This window comes from Xenopus laevis, chromosome 2S (assembly GCF_017654675.1).
Source record: "Xenopus laevis strain J_2021 chromosome 2S, Xenopus_laevis_v10.1, whole genome shotgun sequence".
Lineage (NCBI taxonomy): Eukaryota > Metazoa > Chordata > Amphibia > Anura > Pipidae > Xenopus > Xenopus laevis.
The window spans coordinates 158,196,332-158,207,455 of NC_054374.1; positions in this window are offsets into that span (position 1 = coordinate 158,196,332).

Sequence of the window (11,124 nt, forward strand, 5' to 3'; positions counted from 1 at the left end):
AGCGGGGGTCAGTGATCCTCCCATCTGAAAGTAGGAAAAGAGTCAAAAGAAAAAGTCGAATAACTTAAAAAACTTTAAATATATATAATGAAGACCAATTGAAGCGTTGCTTAGAATTGACTATTTTATAGAACACTAAAAGGTGAATCAATCCTTTAAGGCAGGCAGCACGGGCATCAGTAGAATAATATTCTATTTTACGGGACAGAGAGAACTTGTTTCCCCCATGGAGCAGTCCACAAACTCCTGGATGTGTGGCCAACAATGAAGGCATCACAAGTATCACCAGAGGTTGGCAAGAGGGTAGAACTAAATGATCCCTCAATCTGTCATCCCCTCCCCAACTAGGGTTGCCAGCTTTTCTGCCGGTGGAGACCGGGCAGGGGGCGGGGCCATCGCCATGTCAATCATGGGGAATCCTTATTTGGAAAACCGGGCAGGAAATTTTGACCCATCAGCCCTTCAAATTACCGGGCTGTCCTGGTCAAAACCGGACAGGTGGCAACACATCACACACATCACAAAATATTTTATGTGAAAAAAAGGGTTGCCACCTTTTGCCTCATGGAATCCGGGCAGGGGGCGGGGCTGGGATGCGGCGGGGGCGGGACAGTGACACGACGAAGCAGGGCCGTGATGTTGGGGGTGGGGTTATGACCAATGAGCCAATCGTCATGTCAATTATAGGAAATCCTGCCCAGATTTCCTAATTTGGAAAACGGGGCAGACAGTTTTGACCCGGGCAGCTCTAGTCAAAACCAGGCAGGTGGCAACCCTAGTCACAAAAATAAGGCACAGAGAGCCGGATTAGGACTAAACAGGGCCCTAGTTAATGCTTCTGACCCCCCCCCTCCACCTCGAACCACCTAAAGTTATAGTTGTAACAGAAGCACTAACCCAACATTTTGGAAGTAGAAAGAGGGATAAAAAAGTTTTTTAGTTTTTTTTTTTACATTTTTTTTTTTGTAGTTTTTCTCTCTCAGTTCTGTCTGCCCCCCTCCCTCACTCCCTTTAACAGTTCAACAGCCCCACACCCACTGTCCCACAGACCCTTTTCAATTTTACCCCCAGATCACTTTCAGATGGCTACAGCACAGCCTGGCCTGACTGCCCCCTCCTCCCCCTCACAAGTAGAGTTGCCGGTAAAACACCTGTCAGGGCCGGGGGCCGGTATTACAAATTAACCGACAATGTAGCTGTCGGTAATTTGTAATACCATTTACAAAAGCCCTTGCCCGCCGGTGAAAACCTACATTTTCTTCGCTTCTGGCGATGTGGCCCGCCCATTTTGTGGCACTACCCAGTGACTCCGCCCCTTTTGCGACCCGACAGCTCCGCCCCTTTTAGTGTCACGGTCCGCCCCTTTAGTTTCCGCCCCCACCACTGGCTGGTAATTTTTTTTTAAAAGGTGCCAACCCTGCACACAAGCCAGTCACAGTCCCACTTCCAGAGACCCTTTACAAATTACCTTGCCCACAAATATTTTTTTTTGTAGATTTTTGTTTTTTTTGTAAATTCTGTCTGCCCCCCTCCCTGCAACAGTTCAACAGTCCCACACACTGCCCCAGCAGCCCCACAGACCCTATTTTACCCCCTGAGGCCAGATCACTTACCAATGGCTACAGAACAACCTGCCAGCTTGACCTGACTGCCCCCTCCTCCCCCCTCAGAAGTCAGTCAGACTGTCCCACTCTTCAAATATATAATAAAACAATTAAAAAAAAAAAAAATCAGCCTGCAGCAGCAGGCACTGCCACACACTTGCTGTTGCTGCACAGCCGACAGACTAGTGCCACAGCATCCTTGCTTCACTGCTTCCATATAACACAATCTCTGTTCCTATAAAGTCTAAATTAGCCCAAAAAAACGCTTAAGGATAGGGCTAGAGCGCTGGCAAAAAAACAAGACCTGTGTTTGCAGAGAGCCAGGGGACCAGTCTGCAGCAGTTGCAGAGGATTCATTCAGGGGTTGTAGTAAGATGTAGAGAGTGATATTCTGAGACACTTTAAATTGGTTTTCATTTTTTATTATTTGTGTTTTTTTTTTTAGTTATTTAGCTTTTTATTCAGCTGCTCTCCAGTTTGCAATTTCAGTAGTGTGGTTAATAGGGTCCAAATTACCTTAGCAACCGTGCACTGATTTGAATAAGAGACTGGAATATGAAGAGGAGAGGCCAGAATAGAAAGAGGAGTAATAAAAAGTAGCAATAACAATAAATGTGTGGCCTTACAGAGCATTTGCTTTTTCAGAAGGGGTCGGTGACCCCCATTTAAAACGAAGAAGGCATATAATTTAAAAGCTACAGAATAAATAACGAAGACCAATTGAAAAGTTGCTTCGAATTGGTCATATCAATAACATACTAAAAATTTAAGAACAGACCTCGCAGAATGATACCCCCCACGCACGCACGTTACTGGACATAGCGCAGCCCCGTTTACCATTTCCTCCTCTTTATCGTCATTGTCATCGCTATACAATTCTGCAAACACCTGTTTTATTTCTCTTCTCTTGCACCAGCCATAAAGCTCATTTGTACACTGAACAATTGATCCCTTGTGAGGCAAAGCCATTCCAGAGTTGGATTATTTATTTTATGTACAGAAAACAATATCGTTGGGAATACGTTTATGTAATATTAAAATGTACAATCAAGTGTATGTTTGAAACAGCATAAAATAGACGTGTCCCTTGATAGAATTAGGAGCACACACTTTTTATTTACATACGTGTGTTTAGAAAAAATGCAGAGTTTAATACTTTTAGTAAAATGATACTGCAGAATCTAGAGGTCTTAAAGGGTTAACATTTAGAGTTATATTCCGAGACAATTTTCAATTGCTTTTCAATTTTTATTATTTGTGTTTTTTGAGTTATTTAGCCTTTTATTCAGCAGCTCTCCAGTTTGTAATTTCAGCAATCTGGTTGCTAGGGTCCAAATTCCCCTAGCAACCATGCACTGATTTGCATAAGAGACTGGAATATGAATAGGAGAGGCCTGAATAGAAAGATGAGTAATAAAAAGTAGCAATAACAATAAATTTGTAGCCTTACAGAGCATTTGTTTTTAGATGGGGTGACCCCCATTTGAAAGCTGGAAAGAATCAGAAGAAGAAAGCAAATAATTAAAAAACTATGAAAAATAAATAATAAAGTTGCTTTGAATTGGCCACTCTATAACATACTAAAAGTTAAACTTAAAGGTGAACCACCCTTTTAAGCTATAGTCCTTTCCCAAATGTTAAGGCTCTTACTAATGAGTGGTTGTAGCTGCGCTCAGCCGCAGGGAAGAGCAGGAATACCTGCTATCCCACAGTCAAACTCCCTTCCCAGAGACTATTATCCCACTGTTACTATAGGCACCATCTCTCCCTACTATACCTGTTATCCCACAGTCACACTCCCTTCCCAGAGACTATTATCTACTGTTACTATAGGCACCATCTCTCCCTACTATACCTGCTATCCCACAGTCACACTCCCTTCCCAGAAACTATTATCCACTGTTACTATAGGCACCATCTCTCACTGCTATACCTGCTATCCCACAGTCACACTCCCTTCCCAGAGACTATTATCCACTGTTACTATAGGCACCATCTCTCACTGCTATACCTGCTATCCCACAGTCACACTCCTTTCCCAGAGACTATTATCCCACTGTTACTATAGGCACCATCTCTCCCTACTATACCTGCTATCCCACAGTCACACTCCCTTCCCAGAGACTATTATCCCACTGTTACTATAGGCACCATCTCTCCCTACTATACCTGCTATCCCACAGTCACACTCCCTTCCCAGAGACTATTATCCCACTGTTACTATAGGCACCATCTCTCCCTACTATACCTGCTATCCCACAGTCACACTCCCTTCCCAGAAACTATTATCCACTGTTACTATAGACACCATCTCTCCCTACTATACCTGCTATCCCACAGTCACACTCCCTTCCCAGAGACTATTATCCACTGTTACTATAGGCACCATCTCTCACTGCTATACCTGCTATCCCACAGTCACACTCCTTTCCCAGAGACTATTATCCCACTGTTACTATAGGCACCATCTCTCCCTACTATACCTGCTATCCCACAGTCACACTCCCTTCCCAGAGACTATTATCTACTGTTACTATAGGCACCATCTCTCCCTACTATACCTGCTATCCCACAGTCACACTCCCTTCCCAGAAACTATTATCCACTGTTACTATAGGCACCATCTCTCACTGCTATACCTGCTATCCCACAGTCACACTCCCTTCCCAGAGACTATTATCCACTGTTACTATAGGCACCATCTCTCCCTACTATACCTGTTATCCCACAGTCACACTCCCTTCCCAGAGACTATTATCTACTGTTACTATAGGCACCATCTCTCCCTACTATACCTGCTATCCCACAGTCACACTCCCTTCCCAGAAACTATTATCCACTGTTACTATAGGCACCATCTCTCACTGCTATACCTGCTATCCCACAGTCACACTCCCTTCCCAGAGACTATTATCCACTGTTACTATAGGCACCATCTCTCACTGCTATACCTGCTATCCCACAGTCACACTCCTTTCCCAGAGACTATTATCCCACTGTTACTATAGGCACCATCTCTCCCTACTATACCTGCTATCCCACAGTCACACTCCCTTCCCAGAGACTATTATCCCACTGTTACTATAGGCACCATCTCTCCCTACTATACCTGCTATCCCACAGTCACACTCCCTTCCCAGAGACTATTATCCCACTGTTACTATAGGCACCATCTCTCCCTACTATACCTGCTATCCCACAGTCACACTCCCTTCCCAGAAACTATTATCCACTGTTACTATAGACACCATCTCTCCCTACTATACCTGCTATCCCACAGTCACACTCCCTTCCCAGAGACTATTATCCACTGTTACTATAGGCACCATCTCTCACTGCTATACCTGCTATCCCACAGTCACACTCCTTTCCCAGAGACTATTATCCCACTGTTACTATAGGCACCATCTCTCCCTACTATACCTGCTATCCCACAGTCACACTCCCTTCCCAGAGACTATTATCTACTGTTACTATAGGCACCATCTCTCCCTACTATACCTGCTATCCCACAGTCACACTCCCTTCCCAGAAACTATTATCCACTGTTACTATAGGCACCATCTCTCACTGCTATACCTGCTATCCCACAGTCACACTCCCTTCCCAGAGACTATTATCCACTGTTACTATAGGCACCATCTCTCACTGCTATACCTGCTATCCCACAGTCACACTCCTTTCCCAGAGACTATTATCCCACTGTTACTATAGGCACCATCTCTCCCTACTATACCTGCTATCCCACAGTCACACTCCCTTCCCAGAGACTATTATCCCACTGTTACTATAGGCACCATCTCTCCCTACTATACCTGCTATCCCACAGTCACACTCCCTTCCCAGAGACTATTATCCCACTGTTACTATAGGCACCATCTCTCCCTACTATACCTGCTATCCCACAGTCACACTCCCTTCCCAGAAACTATTATCCACTGTTACTATAGACACCATCTCTCCCTACTATACCTGCTATCCCACAGTCACACTCCCTTCCCAGAGACTATTATCCACTGTTACTATAGGCACCATCTCTCACTGCTATACCTGCTATCCCACAGTCACACTCCTTTCCCAGAGACTATTATCCCACTGTTACTATAGGCACCATCTCTCCCTACTATACCTGCTATCCCACAGTCACACTCCCTTCCCAGAGACTATTATCCCACTGTTACTATAGGCACCATCTCTCCCTACTATACCTGTTATCCCACAGTCACACTCCCTTCCCAGAGACTATTATCCACTGTTACTATAGGCACCATCTCTCCCTACTATACCTGCTATCCCACAGTCACACTCCCTTCCCAGAGACTATTATCCCACTGTTACTATAGGTACCATCTCTCCCTACTATACCTGCTGTCCCACAGCCACACTCCCTTCTCAGAGACTATTATCCACTGTTACTATAGGCACCATCTCTCCCTACTATACCTGCTATCCCACAGTCAAACTCCCTTCCCAGAGACTATTATCCCACTGTTATTAAAGGCACCATCTCTCCCTACTATACCTGCTATCCCACAGTCACACTCCCTTCCCAGAGACTATTATCCACTGTTACTATAGACACCATCTCTCCCTACTATACCTGCTATCCCACAGTCACACTCCCTTCCCAGAGACTATTATCCACTGTTACTATAGGCACCATCTCTCCCTACTATACCTGCTGTCCCACAGTCACACTCCCTTCCCAGAGACTATTATCCCACTGTTACTATAGGTACCATCTCTCCCTACTATACCTGCTATCCCACAGTCACACTCCCTTCCCAGAGACTATTATCCACTGTTACTATAGGCACCATCTCTCCCTACTATACCTGCTATCCCACAGTCACACTCCCTTCCCAGAGACTATTATCCACTGTTACTATAGGCACCATCTCTCCCTACTATACCTGCTATCCCACAGTCACACTCCCTTCCCAGAGACTATTCTCCAACTGTTACTATAGGCACCATCTCTCCCTACTATACCTGCTATCCCACAGTCACACTCCCTTCCCAGAGACTATTATCCACTGTTACTATAGGCACCATCTCTCCCTACTATACCTGTTATCCCACAGTCACACTCCCTTCCCAGAGACTATTATCCACTGTTACTATAGGCACCATCTCTCCCTACTATACCTGCTATCCCACAGTCACACTCCTTTCCCAGAGACTATTATCCACTGTTACTATAGCCACCATCTCTCCCTACTATACCTGCTATCCCACAGCCACACTCCCTTCCCAGAGACTATTATCCACTGTTACTATAGGCACCATCTCTCCCTACTATACCTGCTATCCCACAGTCACACTCCCTTCCCAGAGACTATTATCCACTGTTACTATAGACACCATCTCTCCCTACTATACCTGCTATCCCACAGTCACACTCCCTTCCCAGAGACTATTATCCACTGTTACTATAGGCACCATCTCTCCCTACTATACCTGCTGTCCCACAGTCACACTCCCTTCCCAGAGACTATTATCCCACTGTTACTATAGGTACCATCTCTCCCTACTATACCTGCTATCCCACAGTCACACTCCCTTCCCAGAGACTATTATCCACTGTTACTATAGGCACCATCTCTCCCTATTATACCTGCTATCCCACAGTCACACTCCCTTCCCAGAGACTATTATCCACTGTTACTATAGGCACCATCTCTCCCTACTATACCTGCTATCCCACAGTCACACTCCCTTCCCAGAGACTATTCTCCAACTGTTACTATAGGCACCATCTCTCCCTACTATACCTGCTATCCCACAGTCACACTCCCTTCCCAGAGACTATTATCCCCACTGTTACTATAGGCATCATCTCTCCCTACTATACCTGCTATCCCACAGTCACACTCCCTTCCCAGAGACTATTATCCACTGTTACTATAGGCACTATCTCTCCCTACTATACCTGCTATCCCACAGTCACACTCCCTTCCCAGAGACTAGTATCCACTGTTACTATAGGCACCATCTCTCCCTACTATACCTGCTATCCCACAGTCACACTCCCTTCCCAGAGACTATTATCCACTGTTACTATAGGCACCATCTCTCCCTACTATACCTGTTATCCCACAGTCACACTCCCTTCCCAGAGACTATTATCCACTGTTACTATAGCCACCATCTCTCCCTACTATACCTGCTATCCCACAGTCACACTCCCTTCCCAGAGAATATTATCCACTGTTACTATAGGCACCATCTCTCCCTACTATACCTGCTATCCCACAGTCACACTCCCTTCCCAGAGACTATTATCCACTGTTACTATAGGCACCATCTCTCCCTACTATACCTGCTATCCCACAGTCACACTCCCTTCCCAGAGAATATTATCCACTGTTACTATAGGCACCATCTCTCCCTACTATACCTGCTATCCCACAGCCACACTCCCTTCCCAGAGACTATTACCCACTGTTACTATAGGCACCATCTCTCCCTACTATACCTGCTATCCCACAGTCACACTCCCTTCCCAGAGACTATTATCCACTGTTACTATAGGCACCATCTCTCCCTACTATACCTGCTATCCCACAGTCACACTCCCTTCCCAGAGACTATTATCCCACTGTTACTATAGGCACCATCTCTCCCTACTATACCTGCTATCCCACAGTCACACTCCCTTCCCAGAGACTATTATCCACTGTTACTATAGGCACCATCTCTCCCTACTATACCTGCTATCCCACAGTCACACTCCCTTCCCAGAGACTATTACCCACTGTTACTATAGGCACCATCTCTCCCTACTATACCTGCTATCCCACAGTCACACTCCCTTCCCAGAGACTATTATCCACTGTTACTATAGGCACCATCTCTCCCTACTATACCTGTTATCCCACAGTCACACTCCCTTCCCAGAGACTATTATCCCACTGTTACTATAGGCACCATCTCTCCCTACTATACCTGTTATCCCACAGTCACACTCCCTTCCCAGAGACTATTATCTACTGTTACTATAGGCACCATCTCTCCCTACTATACCTGCTATCCCACAGTCACACTCCCTTCCCAGAAACTATTATCCACTGTTACTATAGGCACCATCTCTCACTGCTATACCTGCTATCCCACAGTCACACTCCCTTCCCAGAGACTATTATCCACTGTTACTATAGGCACCATCTCTCACTGCTATACCTGCTATCCCACAGTCACACTCCTTTCCCAGAGACTATTATCCCACTGTTACTATAGGCACCATCTCTCCCTACTATACCTGCTATCCCACAGTCACACTCCCTTCCCAGAGACTATTATCCCACTGTTACTATAGGCACCATCTCTCCCTACTATACCTGCTATCCCACAGTCACACTCCCTTCCCAGAGACTATTATCCCACTGTTACTATAGGCACCATCTCTCCCTACTATACCTGCTATCCCACAGTCACACTCCCTTCCCAGAAACTATTATCCACTGTTACTATAGACACCATCTCTCCCTACTATACCTGCTATCCCACAGTCACACTCCCTTCCCAGAGACTATTATCCACTGTTACTATAGGCACCATCTCTCCCTACTATACCTGCTGTCCCACAGTCACACTCCCTTCCCAGAGACTATTATCCCACTGTTACTATAGGTACCATCTCTCCCTACTATACCTGCTATCCCACAGTCACACTCCCTTCCCAGAGACTATTATCCACTGTTACTATAGGCACCATCTCTCCCTACTATACCTGCTATCCCACAGTCACACTCCCTTCCCAGAGACTATTATCCACTGTTACTATAGGCACCATCTCTCCCTACTATACCTGCTATCCCACAGTCACACTCCCTTCCCAGAGACTATTCTCCAACTGTTACTATAGGCACCATCTCTCCCTACTATACCTGCTATCCCACAGTCACACTCCCTTCCCAGAGACTATTATCCCCACTGTTACTATAGGCATCATCTCTCCCTACTATACCTGCTATCCCACAGTCACACTCCCTTCCCAGAGACTATTATCCACTGTTACTATAGGCACTATCTCTCCCTACTATACCTGCTATCCCACAGTCACACTCCCTTCCCAGAGACTAGTATCCACTGTTACTATAGGCACCATCTCTCCCTACTATACCTGCTATCCCACAGTCACACTCCCTTCCCAGAGACTATTATCCACTGTTACTATAGGCACCATCTCTCCCTACTATACCTGTTATCCCACAGTCACACTCCCTTCCCAGAGACTATTATCCACTGTTACTATAGCCACCATCTCTCCCTACTATACCTGCTATCCCACAGTCACACTCCCTTCCCAGAGAATATTATCCACTGTTACTATAGACACCATCTCTCCCTACTATACCTGCTATCCCACAGTCACACTCCCTTCCCAGAGACTATTATCCACTGTTACTATAGGCACCATCTCTCCCTACTATACCTGCTATCCCACAGTCACACTCCCTTCCCAGAGAATATTATCCACTGTTACTATAGGCACCATCTCTCCCTACTATACCTGCTATCCCACAGCCACACTCCCTTCCCAGAGACTATTACCCACTGTTACTATAGGCACCATCTCTCCCTACTATACCTGCTATCCCACAGTCACACTCCCTTCCCAGAGACTATTATCCACTGTTACTATAGGCACCATCTCTCCCTACTATACCTGCTATCCCACAGTCACACTCCCTTCCCAGAGACTATTATCCCACTGTTACTATAGGCACCATCTCTCCCTACTATACCTGCTATCCCACAGTCACACTCCCTTCCCAGAGACTATTATCCACTGTTACTATAGGCACCATCTCTCCCTACTATACCTGCTATCCCACAGTCACACTCCCTTCCCAGAGACTATTACCCACTGTTACTATAGGCACCATCTCTCCCTACTATACCTGCTATCCACAGTCACACTCCTTCCCAGAGACTATTATCCACTGTTACTATAGGCACCATCTCTCCCTACTATACCTGCTATCCCACAGTCACACTCCCTTCCCAAAGACTATTATCCCACTGTTACTATAGGCACCATCTCTCCCTACTATACCTGCTATCCCACAGTCACACTCCCTTCCCAGAGACTATTATCCCACTGTTACTATAGGCACCATCTCTCCCTACTATACCTGCTATCCCACAGTCACACTCCCTTCCCAGAGACTATTATTCACTGTTACTATAGGCACCATCTCTCCCTACTATACCTGCTATCCCACAGTCACACTACCTTCCCAGAGACTATTATCCACTGTTACTATAGACACCATCTCTCCCTACTATACCTGCTATCCCACAGTCACACTCCCTTCCCAGAGACTATTATCCACTGTTACTATAGACACCATCTCTCCCTACTATACCTGCTATCCCACAGTCACACTCCCTTCCCAGAGACTATTATCCACTGTTACTATAGGCACCATCTCTCCCTACTATACCTGCTATCCCACAGTCCTTTTATTCCCTCTGTTCTCATCCAGATCCTATATTCTGTATCCTCTTCATA